Source organism: Ovis canadensis, chromosome 1 (assembly GCF_042477335.2).
Source record: "Ovis canadensis isolate MfBH-ARS-UI-01 breed Bighorn chromosome 1, ARS-UI_OviCan_v2, whole genome shotgun sequence".
NCBI lineage: Eukaryota > Metazoa > Chordata > Mammalia > Artiodactyla > Bovidae > Ovis > Ovis canadensis.
In genome coordinates, this window is record NC_091245.1 from 100,080,160 (window position 1) to 100,095,153 (window position 14,994).

The window sequence follows — 14,994 nt, forward strand, 5'->3', positions numbered from 1 at the left end:
TCACATAAACCCAAATTCAGAGGCCATGTATATAAAAACCAGAATGTCAACTTAATTTCAACAAAAAGAGTTACCGAGTGGCTCATTTACTTTTACTATTCAGCACAGTCTTCCTCAATAGATAATTCTACCTGAGAGGAAAGACACATGAGTAGAGGAATCACAGACCTGAATTCTACACTCAAATCTCTATTTATTAGTTGTATTATTATAAACGTTATGCTGTTTGCAAATTACCTAATTCAATGATTGCCACATTAGACATATAATATAGCTATTGTAGTTATTCCATATTATAATCACCTGTGTCATCAGGCTAAGATAGCCTAATATATCCATTTCCACAATCAGCATAAGCCAGATTCTCAAAATCAATGATCTGTGTTTCTTCTCCCTCTGGGCAGGAAGAAAACAGCATATGTTCACCTCTGACTCTTTTTTCTATTCTTTCACTCATGATCTACAATTTCCACACCTTCTTCTAATAGATACATTCTTTCTCCTGTTAGAATATAATACACAATTACTTGGCTGTATTTTCTTACTTACAATCACAATTTAGTCCTGCCCTACACTGAGATTACAACCAGACTAGATTTTAAGTATTTATCTCTTGGGTCATTTCTTAAGATGGCTAACTTGGCATTTTAATTTTTCCTAATTTTTTTTCAGAGGTAATGTTAAGTTCCCTTTGGGGAAACATCCATGAATTAAGGAGAATTTGTAAGAAGATCAAACAAGAACCAAACAGTCTCTGACTCTACACTCCTCCCACACCCAAGCCTTGGTCTTAGTATATCATCCTGATATATCCAGATTACAGAGTTTTAAATTTTAAGCATAATAGGTTTTGGAGGGGAGGGCAAAAGCAAGGATAAAAGTGAATTAAAGGCTCACTATAGGTCTGGCACTATGCATGTCTCCAAACTTAACTGCTTTCCTCCAGGGCCTGAACATTTACTACATGAAACTCCAGAGAAGACACTCAGTAGCAGGTACACTTGAATGAACTACTTTGGATGATCCACTGCCTGTTTCATCTAAAAATATCCACAAAGAGAAGTATTTTTCACCATTAATAGTCTGAATCAGGAACAACTCCCTAAGTGCAGTTTAGCCCTGAGGTTTACTCACTGAGAAGAATAGTCCTAGAAGACACAAGGCACTCAGAATGTAAGTGAAAAGGACTTTTGGGATTTTTCTTTTTGTGTCTGTGGTTTTTAGGAGGAAAGGATGGTTTTAATGGATAATTTTATTTTCCTTCTTATATTTCATGGGCTAACATCACAAAATGTGAGGTCTTGGTAAAACAATAACCTACAAGCCAAGACTTATTTATATTAAATCCCATACTGTGAAATTTATATACCCTTTAACTTTATACAAATTTATATCCAATGTTTATTCATGATATGAAATATAATATAAAAACTTACTATTTACTTTCTAATTCCACAACTTTGTTGTTCTATGTGTTCACAAAGTCTGTTTTTTATATTAGCTAAAAGAAAAGCCTATTTTCCATGTCATTTGACAGAATCCAAATCTAAGATCACAATATTAAGTCAGTCATGTTCTATTCTTCATATTCTCTGCTGCTGCTGCTAAGTAGCTTCAGTCGTGTCCGACTCTGTGCGACCCCACAGATGGCAGCCCACCAGGCTCCCCTATCCCTGGGATTCTCCAGGCAAGAACACTGGAGTGGGTTGCCATTTCCTTCTTCAATGCATGAAAGTGAAAAGTGAAACTGAAGTTGCTCAGTCGTATCGGACTCTTCGTGACCACATGGACTGCAGCCTACCAGGTTCCTCTGTCCATGGGATTTTCCAGGCAAAAGTGCTGGAGCGGGGTGCCATCACCTTCTCCGTCATATTCTCTAGAGTATTACAAGGCAAATTATTGAGAAACTCATAATTAGAAGGATTAGGAATGCAAACTGTTTGAAACACACCACAGTTCCTGCTTAGGCTAGAACCCACCACACCATGAATTTCATGTCAACTTACATCTCTAACATCAACCACACAGCTTTTCTCGTAGAGAAAGTGAAAGTCGCTCAGTCCTGTCTGACTCTGCAACCCCATGTACTATATATAGTCCATGGAATTCTTCAGGCCACAGCTGGAGTCAATAGCCATTCCCTTCTACATGGGATCTTCCCAACCCAGGGATCAAACCCAGGTCTCCCTCATTGCAGGCAGATTCTTTACCATCTGAGGCACCAGGAAAGCCCAAGAATACTGGAGTGGGTAGCCTATCCCTTCTCCAGTGGATCTTCCCCGACCCAGGAATCAAAATGGGGTCTCCTGAAGAGCAGGCAGATTCTTTACCAGCTGAACTACCAGGGAAGCCCTTAAGTTTTCTATAATCTCCTATGATTATTCTTTTACATTCCAGGTTACACTTTCTGCCTTTTTAAAGCATCAGTTCAGTTCAATCGTTCAGTCGTGTCCGACTCTTTGCAACCCCAGGAATCACAGCACGCCAGGCCTCCCTGTCCATTACCCACTCCTGGAGTTTCCCCAAACTCATGTCCATAGAGTCAGTGATGCCATCCAGCCATCTCATCCTCTGTCGTTCCCTTCTCCTCCTGCCCCCAATCCCTCCCAGCATCAGGGTCTTTTCCAGTGAGTCAACTCTTCGCATGAGGTGGCCAAAGTGCTGGAGTTTCAGCTTCAGCATCAGTCCTTCCAATGAACACCTAGGACTGATCTCCTTTAGGATGGACTGGTTGGATCTCCTTGCAGTCCAAGGGACTCTCAAGAGTCTTCTCCAACACTACAGTTCAAAAGCATCAATTCTTCGGTGATAGCTTTCTTCACAGTCCGACTCTCCCATCCATACATGACCACGGGAAAAACCATGGCCTTGAATAGACAGACCTTAGTCGGCAAAGTAATGTTTCTGCTTTTGAATATGCTGTCTAGCTTGCTCACAGCTTTTCTTCCAAGGGGCAAGTGTCTTTTAATTTCATGGCTGCAATCACCATCTGCAGAGATTTTAGAGTCCAAAAAAATAAAGTCTGACACTGTTTCCACTGTTTCCTCATCTATTTGCCATGAAGTGATGGGACTGGAGGCCATGATCTTCATTTTCTGAATGTGGAGCTTTAAGCCAACTTTTTCACTCTCCTCTTTCACTTTCATCAAGAGGCTTTTTAGTTTCTCTTCACTTTCTGCCATAAGGGTGGTGTCATCTGCTTATCTGAGGTTATTGATATTTCTCCCAGCAGTCTTGATTCCAGCTTATGCTTCTTCCAGCCCAACGTTTCTCATGATGTACTCTGCATAGAAGTTAAACAAGCAGGGTGACAGTATACAGCCTTGATGTACTCCTTCTCCTATTTGGAACCAGTCTGTTGTTCCATGTCCACTTCTAACTGTTGCTTCCTGATCTGCATACAGGTTTCTCAAGAGGCAGGTCAGGTGGTCTGGTATTCCCATATCTTTCAGAATTTTCCACAGTTTATTGTGATCCACACAGTCAAAGGCTTTGGCATAGTCAATAAAGCAGAAAGAGATGTTGTTCTGGAACTCTCTCGCTTTTTCCATGATCCTGCACATGTTGGCAATTTGATCTCTGGTTCCTCTGCCTTTTCTACAACCACCTTGAACATCTGGAAGTCCATGGTTCACGTATTGCTGAAGCCTGGCTTGAAGTATTTTGAGCATTACTTTACTAGCGTATGAGATGAGTGCAATTGTGCAGTAGTTTGAGCATTCTTTGGCATTGCCTTTCTTTGGGATTGGAATGAAAACTGACCTTTTCCAGTCCTGTGGCCACTGCTGGGTTTTCCACATTTGCTGGCATATTGAGTGCAGCACTTTCACAGCATCATCTTTCAGGATTTGAAATAGCTCAACTGGAATTCCATCATCTCCACTAGCTTTGTTCGTAGTGATGCTTTCTAAGGCCCACTTGACTTCACATTCCAGGATGTCTGGCTCTAAGTGAGTGATCACACCATCCTGACTATCTGGGTCGTGAAGATCTTTTTTGTACAGTTCTTCTGTGTATTCTCGCCACCTCTTAATATCTTCTGCTTCTGTTAGGTCCATACCATTTCTGTCCTTTATCGAGCCCATCTTTGCATGAAATGTACCCTTGGTGTATCTAATTTTCTTGAAGAGATCTCTAATCTTTCCCATTCTGTTGTTTTCCTCTATTTCTTTGCATTCATTGCTGAGGAAGGCTTTCTTATCTCTCCATGCTATTCTCTGGAACTCTGCATTCAGATGCCAATATCTTTCCTTTTCTCCTTTGCTTTTCACTTCTCTGTTCACAGCTATTTGTAAGGCCTCCTCAGATGGCCATTTTGCTTTTTTTTGCATTTCTTTTCCATGAGGATGGTCTTGATCCCTGTCTCCTATACAATGTCATGAACCTCCATCCATAGTTCATCAGGCACTCTATCTATCAGATCTAGTCCCTTAAATCTATTTCTCACTTCCACTATATAATCATAAGGGATTTCATTTAAGTCATACCTGAATGGTCTAGTGGTTTTCCCTACTTTCTTCAATTTAAGTCTGCATTTGGCAATAAGGAGTTCATGATCTGAGCCACAGTCAGCTCCTGGTCTTGTTTTTGCATCAAGGGAACCCCAAAACAAAGTTAATAGATCTGAAATAGGCTGGGACTTGTGACCCTTTACTGGAGTGCTTGCACCTGGACAAACTAAGGAACTAAAAGCAAGAGTTTCAGAAAAACATCTGCTTTACTGATTACATCAAAGCCTTTGTGTGGGTCACAACAAACTGTGGAAAATTTTTCAAGAGATGGGAATACCAGACCACCTTACCTGTCTCCTGAGAAATCTTTATGCAGGTCAAGAAGCAACAGTTAGAACTGGACCGGGAACAACAGACTGGTTCCAAATTGGGAAAGGGGTATGTCAAGGCTGTATATTGTCACCCTGCTTATTTAACTTATATGCAGAAATCATCATGTGAAATAGCGACCTAGATGAAGCACAAGCTGGAATCAAGATTGCCAGGAGAAATATCAATAACCTCAGATATGCAGATGACACCACTCTTATGGCAGAAAGTAAAGAGGAACTGAAGAGCTTCTTGATGAAAGTGAAAGAGAAGAGTGAAAAAGCTGGCTTAAAAGTCAACATTCAAAAAACTATCATCACGGCATCCAGTCCCATCACTTCATGGCAAACAGACAGGGAAACAATGGAAACAGTGAGAGACTTTATTTTCTTAGGCTCCAAAATCACTGCAGATGGTGACTGCAGCCATGAAATTAAAAGATGCTTGCTCCTTGGAAGAGAAGTTATGACAAACCTAGACAGCATATTAAAAAGCAGAGACAGGGTGGGATGATTTGGGAGAATGGCATTGAAAGAAAAAAAATAAAATAAAATAAAAAGCAGAGACATTACTTTGCTGACAAAGGTCTGTGTCGTCAAAGCTATGGTTTTTCCAACAGTCGTGTATGGATATGAGAGTTGGACTATAAAGAAAGCTGAGCACTGAAGAATTGATGCTTCTGAACTGCAGAGTTGGCAAAGACTCTTGAGAGTCCCCTGGACTGCAAGGAGACCCAACCAGTCCATCCTAAAGGAAAACGGTCCTGAATATTCACTGGAAGGACTGGTGCTGAAACTGAAGCTCCACTACTTTGCCCACCTAATGCGAAGAACTGACTCTTTGGAAAAGAGCATGATGCTGGGAAAGATTGAAGGCAGGAGTAGAAGGGGAGGACAGAGGATGAGATAGTTGGATGGCATCACCAACTCGATGGACAAGAGTTTGAGCAAGTTCTGGGAGCTGGTGATGGACAGGAAGGCCTGGTGTGCTGCAGTCCATGGGGTTGCAAACAGTCAGACACAACTAAGCGACTGAACTGAAGTGAAAAGTAATTCCATAAACGCACAGCTGGGGCAGTTATGAACAGTAAGATACAGAAAAGCCACACACTGACTGACTTTTCGGAGATGTAGGCGGTGTTGGGAACAAAAGCACATGGTTCCTGCACACAGCATCACCTGACGTGGGGAGGCCACCTAAACTATGCTTCCTGCCCAACCCACCCATTCACCCATACCCTTACCTCATTTAAGGAACCACTAGCTCATCTCACCTCAGAAAACGAGCAGGGTTGTCTGTTTCTTACTTGAAGCACAAGTTCCAATAAAGCCTTGCCTGAACTTCTCATCTGGCCTCTTATCAATTTCTATTGATTAATGAGTCCACAGACCCAGGTCAGTAACAGAACTTCTGGGTTCTATTTCCAGTTCCACCAGTTCATGGTCTTTGGGAAGACCTGTTTCTCCATCTGTAAAACTGGAACACAGATGTTGTCTTCACTTACTTGTCTCTTCTAACTCTCCTTCAGGAAAACAAGAAGTCTCATTCATTCAACTCTTATATTGAGTTAATACTGAAGATTTGGGGGCTTCCCAGGTGGCTCAGTGGTAAAGAATCCACCTGTCAAGCAGGAGATGCCAGTTTTATCCCTGGGTCGGGAAGATCCCCTCAAGAAGGAAATGGCAACCACGCCAGTGTTCCTGCCTCAGAAATCCCATGGACAGAGAAGCCTTGCTGGCTACAGTCCACGGGGCTGTGAAAGAGAACACAACCTAGCGACTGAACAACAACCATAATTAAAATCAGGATATTCACAGAAGTTTGTTTTATATGTCTTTACTTCCCTAAGTGGAAGTTTATTATTAGAACATAAACTTTGTACATGATTTCAGTGACTTTTAATCCCAGGTTATTTTTCTTTCCCCACCAAGTATGCTTTTCTTTCTGCACAATGCTTAGAATGTAGGGCTTAGAAGATAATTGCTGAATGAATGAAGGTTGTCAGTTTAAGTAAGACGAGTCTATCAGCCTAAACTGAATGTAAGAAGACAAACTTCTCCCTCAGACTATGATGGTACATGATAGAACTAAGGGCAAACTTTTAGGATCATTTACCATTTTATATCTATGCCACTGAGTTGTTCCCCTTCTTGCTGCCTTTACTGTAAACAAGCAAAGAACACTATAACTAAACCCTTTCTGGCTATACTGTGTTAACTTTATCTCTGATAACTCTTGGTAGTTTAGTCAAATTTTTTTTTTTCCTTAGAAAATCTGGCTTCTTGTCCATCCATCTGATCAAATTATATCAAGTAACACTTTGTCTCCTGACCTGATTTTCTGCCTTGTTACACAATGAACCAAAGAAAGTTGGTTAATTATACATTCCTGTTTGGAATCCCTGATAATGTCAACCTTTCAGGTCTGGAATGAAGAAACAAAATGATGAACGTTGTGAATGTTACTATTCTTAGGGAATAAGACCATAAATAAAGGCAGTTCTAATGGCCTGGAACTCAATCACAGCTCTCCAAATATTTAAATTGTATAGGTTATCTTTGTATAACACTAAAAACTGTGGCCTGATGGTAGATTTTTGTTTCTGTAAATTGGTTTTCTTCCTGAATAACAGCCAGGGGGACAATCACTTAATACTTAAGTTCAGAGCTAATTCACACTCAGTAACAGATTTCTGGAATCCTTTTATAGCACTAGTGTTGCAAGATGAGAAAGACCAATGTTACACTGCTAACTTTATTAAAAAGCTTGGGAACTCTGAATCTGCTCACCGAATACAGATTGTATGCTAAAACAGAATGCTAGTAAGGAACAGTTCTCAAAGCTTTCTAATAGGCTGTTTCAGGGTTAAAATCCTCAGTTTGGCCCAAATAAAACTTTCCATTTCAAAAACAAATAAAAAAGAAACAAAATGCTAGTATATTATTAAAACAAAATGCTAGTATATTATTAAAACAAGTCTCCCTAACTGAATTAGTACCTACATTTGGCACAAAATAATAATAAGCCAATAGTTTTAGTGATCAGCAAAATAAGGTTGAAAAGTTTAGGGAATTAAACACTTTCATTATTCTTATTTGTGAATATTACTTCCAAACATTTTTTAATCATAAATATGCAAATTAAAAACAGCAGTAAAAGCTACTTTGCTGATTTTACCTTTTACATGTTATTAAACAAAAAGTAAATGTACAATTATAGTTTTCACACTATATCAGCAATCAAAATAACAGTAGTTTAGGTTCAGATCTGCACAGCATCAAAGTGAGTGGCAAGTAGGTGAATACAGGATACCTTGCCTACTTCCTGTTGATACCTGTTGAACTCATCAAGTAAAGTGATTACTACCTTAACAGATTTTCAAGGAAAACAAAACTAACTGTTTTGGGGAAAGAGGCTGGGCAATCTATTTAACATCCAAGAAAAGTGTGCCTGTTTAAAATCACCAGTCACTTCTATTTATTATACATGCATCTGTATAGCTCTAAGGAACTCTGAAATAACAAACTGAAATTAAAAAAAAAGAAGATTTCAAAAACATCTTTCAGAATCTAACCTAAACTTCTTTATGTGAAACTATAAGAACCACCTAAAATGTTTCTACTATGGTAAAGGCCTTATTTCTCTACAAATAAGGACTGCTCATTCCTACACAACCTTTCAATCAAAGATTACATAGCTCCCTTTCTCTGAATGCCCACTCAAGCTTTCAATAGGCACACCTCAGTATTATTTTACAGTGGGATACACCAAGACAAACTGAGAGGGTCAGATGACTCAACTTCAATCCTATGAACAGTTACTAGAACAAGGCTTGATAACTTCAATTCACCAACTCGACCAAGAATTTGGGGAAACTAAAATTTTAAGCACAAAATCTCCTAAGCTCGTGAAAACTTTCAAGAACATTAAAAGAAACAGAGAAAGTAATGCCTAATTAATGCAAAGATGAGCTATAGAAAAACTAAAAGTTAGACTTGGTGTCTGCTTTCTACTTTGTCTTCAAACTGGAATTTCCAGATGTCTTACTAAGTTACATGTTGTGTTACTACTTCAATTAATTTCCAACTGACAAAAAAATCTGGATACTTTTAGAAGTTGCCCCACAGTGTGTAACTTGAGAGGCATGATCCAATTCCTCTGGTCTCAGTAACCACAAGGAGAGAAAGTGACCCCAAGAGATACTGCTATAATAGAATACCACTTAACTACCTTCTAAGCAATCCCTCCCATCAGGGTTTTGGTTAAAATTATCTCAATTTTATCTCACTGAAAATTCTCAATAGGATTCCAAAATTAGAAATCAAAGCTACCCCAGGACAAAACCTTCAGCACCAGTGACACAAGACAATGACTATCCTTTTATCCTTCTACACCTGAGTTCCTGAGCCACAGTGCTCTTAACATTTTGGGCCCAATAACTTTTTGCTGTGGGGGTTGCCCTGTTCATTGAAGCAGGTTTAGCAGCATCCCTAGCCTCTATCCACTAGATGCTAGCAACCCTCCCTTTCCCGCAGTTGTGACAACAATCCTGCTGTAGAAAAGATCTATCGACATTGCCAAATTTCCTCCTAAAAAGCAAAACTGCCCCCAGTTGAGAACCACTGCTCTACATTATATCCTTTATTAATCAATTAAGGTGTGGAGAGATGAAAAGAAGTCAGCATTCACAGGCTTCTTATTCTCAGACCCTTCTAATTTGACTAGAGAGAATAAGAAACAATCCACATGGTTTTTCCTCTTCTGATATGATGGCAGTCTGAGAGGCCTCAGCATCCTCTCCCTTAATGTAAGCAAAGGTCATAAAAAGCCAAGTAAACATAAAGAAACAAAAAGTATTAGCAACCAAAAAGTGCTACTTCCCCTTAAAAATATAAGGAATTTCACCTGTGGTGAGTTTAAGGTTTTGTTCTTCCTCATACTGAAAAAAAAAAATCCCAAGATTTCCCCAAGATATACATAAAAGTCCATTTATCAGCAGAATTTCATGACTAGAACTAGCCTTCTACCCATAAGAACACACATGTCTTTCTTCTAGCTCCCTGCAGGGAATATAATTACTGACATTGTTATGTTCAAACTTCACATGGCAGCGCTTGCATTTTGTTCCACCAAAGCCTTTTAGATAAAGATCTCATACCATTAACACCACTACTTTAAAAAAAAAAAAAACTACTGGGTATTCAACTCAAGGGCTTGCTTCCTGATGGCTCAGCTTAGTGGTTTAGCAGTAAAGAATCTGCCTGCCAAAGCAGAAGATGCAGGTTCGATCCCTGGGTCGGGAAGATCCCCTCAAGAAGGAAATGGCAACCCACATCAGTATTCTTGCCTGGGAAATCCCATGGACAGAGGAGCCTGGCAGGCTATAGTCTGTGGGGTTGCAAAAGAGTCAGACACAACTTACCAGCTAAACAACAATTCAACTCAGAATATTTCAAGAGACATTTAATAAGCAACTGCTATAAAGCACAGAAAGATGCTAGATAACCAAGCAGACTTTTTAGATGGTAAGTCACCAATAGAAGAATTTAAGAAATGTAAATAATTAAAACCTATAAAATCCAGCTCAAATCACTGATTCCTTCCTCCAGTTCAACAAAACTACTAATACTACTTAAGACACCATTCTAGGATCTTCCTAAGAACCATGCACTTTTAAAACTCTAGGTCAGACTTCCCTGGTGGTACAGTGGATAGGAATTCGCCTGTCAAGGCAGGGGACACGGGTTGGATCCCTGGTCCAAGAAGATTCCATGTCACAGAGGAACAAAAGTCCATTCGCCCAACTACTGAGCCCCTGGGCCACAAATACCAGGCCCATATGCCTCGGCAACAAGCCACCACAATGAGAAGCCCATGCACCCCAACGAAGAGCAGGCCCTGCTCACCACAACTGAAGAATGCCCACACACAGCAACAAAGACCACTGCAACCAAAAATAAATAAATAAATTTTAAAAAGATAAAGAGCAAGGACAGGGAACTTAAGAGTTTTAAGAATCACAGAGTCTTTAAGAAGTCTACTTTTTAGCTTCTCTTATGGGGTGGTTAGAAAGTCTTCCTGTAGTAGAGTCATTACAAGTATAGCACAAAAACAAGGATCTGTAAAGTACCTGGTAAACAAACTAGGTAATATTACTTACTGATAAGGATGGCATTTGATTAGTCCAAAGGTGATATAATAAGGAGACGGAAGAGGGAGAGAAGTTGGCTACTTTCTTCAGGCAAAGCCTCAGAAGTGAGTAATACACTTGCAGACCTTAATGAGATGGGTCTCTCTGGGTCTGGATACTCTGATCTCCATAAAACACTCAGGAACCACCCTAGTTTCATCAATACTAAAAGTTGTTTACTCTGCAAGATTTATCTCACCTGTTCAATGACTCTACAGAATTTAATCTCATAAGGTAATATTCCCTGACCTTGATTTAAAAACGGGAGAGGGTAGTATGGAGTATAGCTGCCTGACATAGTCCTCTGTGGCACCACCCAGTCTTCCCTCAGGGGCATCTCTCAAGTGTTGCATGCTTAACTCCATCAGTCTTGGCTTCACAGTGTATCTCAATGGATAGACAGGTGAGGCAGAAGCTTCTGCTGTATTCTGAAAATAACTTTTAAGTTACTTAAGTATTTCCTCTATCACCTGATGATCAAAAAAATACAATACCAATTTACCCAATGATATTTAATATAAACTTGAAATACTAGGGCTTCAGACCATATAATCAAAATCCTTTATTTTAAAATCCAAGTTTAGAGGAGGACTCACCCTCTCCCTCCCTAACTCATCTGGGGCCGGCAAAGAAGACAGCTGTAAGGCTCGACTCACCCAATGCCAATCAGAGGAAAAGTGGCAAGAGGAAGCGGACCTGAATGAAGAAGGATAGAGCGCATGAATCGCCCTGCTTTTGCCTAAGCGCCAACCATGATGGCCACTTGGAATATGCTGACCCATCTTTGTCCACTTGTCTTGATTCTTCTAGGCTGGAATACCTCCATGAAACCTTCCCTAACTCAGACCCCAGCCTACGTGATCTGCCTCTCCTTTCCTCTTAAGCTATCAGTGGCTTCCTGGATGCACTTGTTCATAGGCCTCTGGACCCTTCTCTGTTCACTTTCAGCTTGATGCCAAGCAGGGTCCTGTGGGGCTCCTGCACATGGAGGCCGTTTTGTGCCCAATTTCTTATAGGCAAGACTCCAGCCTCCATGACCTTCTCTGAGTTTCATACACCAAAACAATTGCTAATCAAAGGAAGAGCAGCCAATGAACCATTTGAGGCAAGATTAAGGAACCAGAGAGGCTCATCAAGATTAGGAAACCTGAACACTTACCACCGAAGACCCTGCACACAAACCTACCCTCTTGAAACCTTGCAGAAGAATGCAAGACTGTTACTGCCTTGATCCTTATCATATACCCCTGCCTAACTATATAATGGAGAAGGCAATGGCACCCCACTCCAGTACTCTTGCCTGGAAAATCCCATGGATGGAGGAGCCTGGTAGGCTGCAGTCCATGCGGTCGTGAAGAGTTGGACACGACTGAGCGACTTCACTTTAACTTTTCACTTTCCTGCATTGCAGAAGGAAATGGCAACCTACTCCAGTGTTCTTGCCTGGAGAATCCCAGGGACAGAGGAGCCTGGTGGGCTGCCGTCTATGGTGTTACACATATGTCTATGGAGTTGGATATGACTGAAGCGACTTAGCAGCAGCAGCAGCAACTACATAACCTCTCCCTACTCACCAGGGAAAAAGCTGGCTTGAAACTCAACATTCAAAAAACGAAGATCAAGGCATCCAGTCCCATCATTTCATGGCAAATAGATGGGGAAAAAAATGGAAACAGTGACAGACTTTATTTTCTTGGGCTCCAAAATCACTACAGATGGTGACTGCAGCCATGAAATTAAAAGACGGTTGCTCCTTAGAAGAAAAGCTGTGACAGAAGAAAGACTTCTGTCTTTAATACGGAAGAAAAACATAGCGTATTAAAAAGCAGAGAAATCACTTTGCCGACAAAGGTCCCTATGATTAAAGCTACGGTTTTTCCAGTAGTCATGTACGGATGTGAGAGTTGGACCATAAAGAAGGCTAAGAGAGGAAGAACTGACGCTTTCAAACTGTGGTGCTAGAGAAGACTCTTTAGAATCCCCTGGACAGCAAGATCAAACCAGTCAATCCTAAAGGAAATCAACCCTGAATATCCTTGGAAGGACTGATGCTGAAACTGACACTCCAATACTTTGGTCACCTGATGAAAACAGCCAACTCACTGGAAAAGACACTGATGCTAGGAAAAACTGAGGGCAAGATGAGAAGGGGCCAACAGAGCATGAGATGGTAGGATGGCATCACTGACTCAATGGACCTGAATTTGAGCAAACTCCGGGAAATGGTGAAGGACAGGGAAGCCTGGAGTGCTGCGGCCCACAGGGTTGCAGTCGACAGGACTTAGTGACTGAACAACAACTCACCAGGGAGGAAGGCACAGTTCTTGAGGCACTAGCCTACTATCCCCCTTTGCCTGGTAAAGTAATAAAGCCACTCTTTCTTTCTCCAAAAAATTTAATTAATTTAAAAATAAAATCCAAGTTTAGTATTCACTAAATTTTACTAAAACCATTTTCACTGTAAACAGGGAATCATTTTTAATAAAAAAAGAAAATTCCTAAATCATTATTCACTTCTAGAATGAAGACTTTTTTGAAACCTAACAATACCACTGAATAGTATTTTCATTCTAAAATCTCAAAAAAACTGAGTAGCCATTGCCCTTTTGTGAAGAACACTTAACAACAGAGAAATCTCCATCTGTAAGGGTTTGTCCCTCTTTGCACCAGAAATACAAGGACAATGAAATCTCAATTCTTATCAATGGAGAAGTCCTGACTTAAATCTGCAAACAATCACGCTTGTTTACCGTGTTTTGCATGATAATCTGCTAAAACTGGTTTCCCCTCTTCCCCAAAGTCTTCTGTTTCTAGGGATGGCTTAAAAGTCATTTCAGGGAGAGATTCAGTTTTCCCTGGCATCTCCCCTGTATATAGGAGGTATACATGTTATTAAACTTTTCTCCAGGAAAAAATAAAAAATAAAATTCCCTTCACGATTTCCCCCTCATTTCTTAGTATCTCCTTTCTAAAAGAAATTTGTCTTCTTATCTGAGAGGATCCAAATCAAAAACACACGAAGTTGAGATAGATAGATGGAGATTAGCAGTAAGGAGCAGTATGGCAAAAAGTTGCTGCTGCTGCTAAGTCGCTTCAGTCGTGTCCGACTCTGTGCGACCCCATAGATGGCAGCCCACCAGGTTCCGCCGTCCCTGGGATTCTCCAGGCAAGAACACTAGAGTGGGTTGCCATTTCCTTCTCCAATGCGTGAAAGTGAAAAGTGAAAGCGAAGTCACTGAGTCGTGTCCAACTCTCAGCGACCCCATGGACTGCAGCCCACCAGGCTCCTCTGTCCATGGCAAAAAGTAAACACAGCCAAAAAGCAGCAAACAAAACTAAAACAGCATGTAGATAAAACTATGACTACAAAATTGGGGGTGGGGCAAATAGTGAAGAAAGAAAATGCTGTAAGAGCCTGAAAAAGCACAACCTTTAGGCAAAAAGGCTATATACCTTTAGACACTTTTTCCCTGGCCTCCATTGGTATTTCTAAGAAATAAGATATACAGACACACTTTAGTAGGCTTTCTTACAGATTTTATCAGAGACGCTGTAAACACTGAGGAAGTTGTTAGGCACCCTGACTTAAGGCTGAACACAGATACTTCTAAGAAGAAAAACAATCATAACTAGCTAAAGATGACTGGCCAAAGGCACGATTAACATTCATCCTGGTGGGTCTCCCTGTGGTAGATATAGCCCAAGCCAAAAAAGCCTGTGTGGTTTGGGTGTTTAGCTGGCGAGCTTGCTGCAGAAGCACATTTTTTCACAGCCATAGCACTACCTCTCTAGGGACTAACAAAATCTGGCAGAGAGTAGTGAAAACCAATTTTACATTAGATGATGCAGTCCCCAGCATTCTGTCCTAGATCTTTTTTATTAAGCGGAGAGAGAGAACCAGAGGAGGAAGGGTGAGTAAGGCAGGTGGTGCTAAAGACACTGGCAGCATGACAATCAAAATATGCAAGTTGAAACAATATGTTC

At 40.6% G+C, this 14,994-nt stretch overlaps 1 protein-coding gene across 1 annotated transcript in view; it reads right to left on the bottom strand.

Annotated features, from left to right (window-relative positions):
• Nucleotides 1-14,994, bottom strand: part of RNF115 (ring finger protein 115) — a 73,243-nt gene that overhangs the window by 56,902 nt on the left and 1,347 nt on the right. The gene's annotated exons all lie outside the window — the stretch shown is intronic.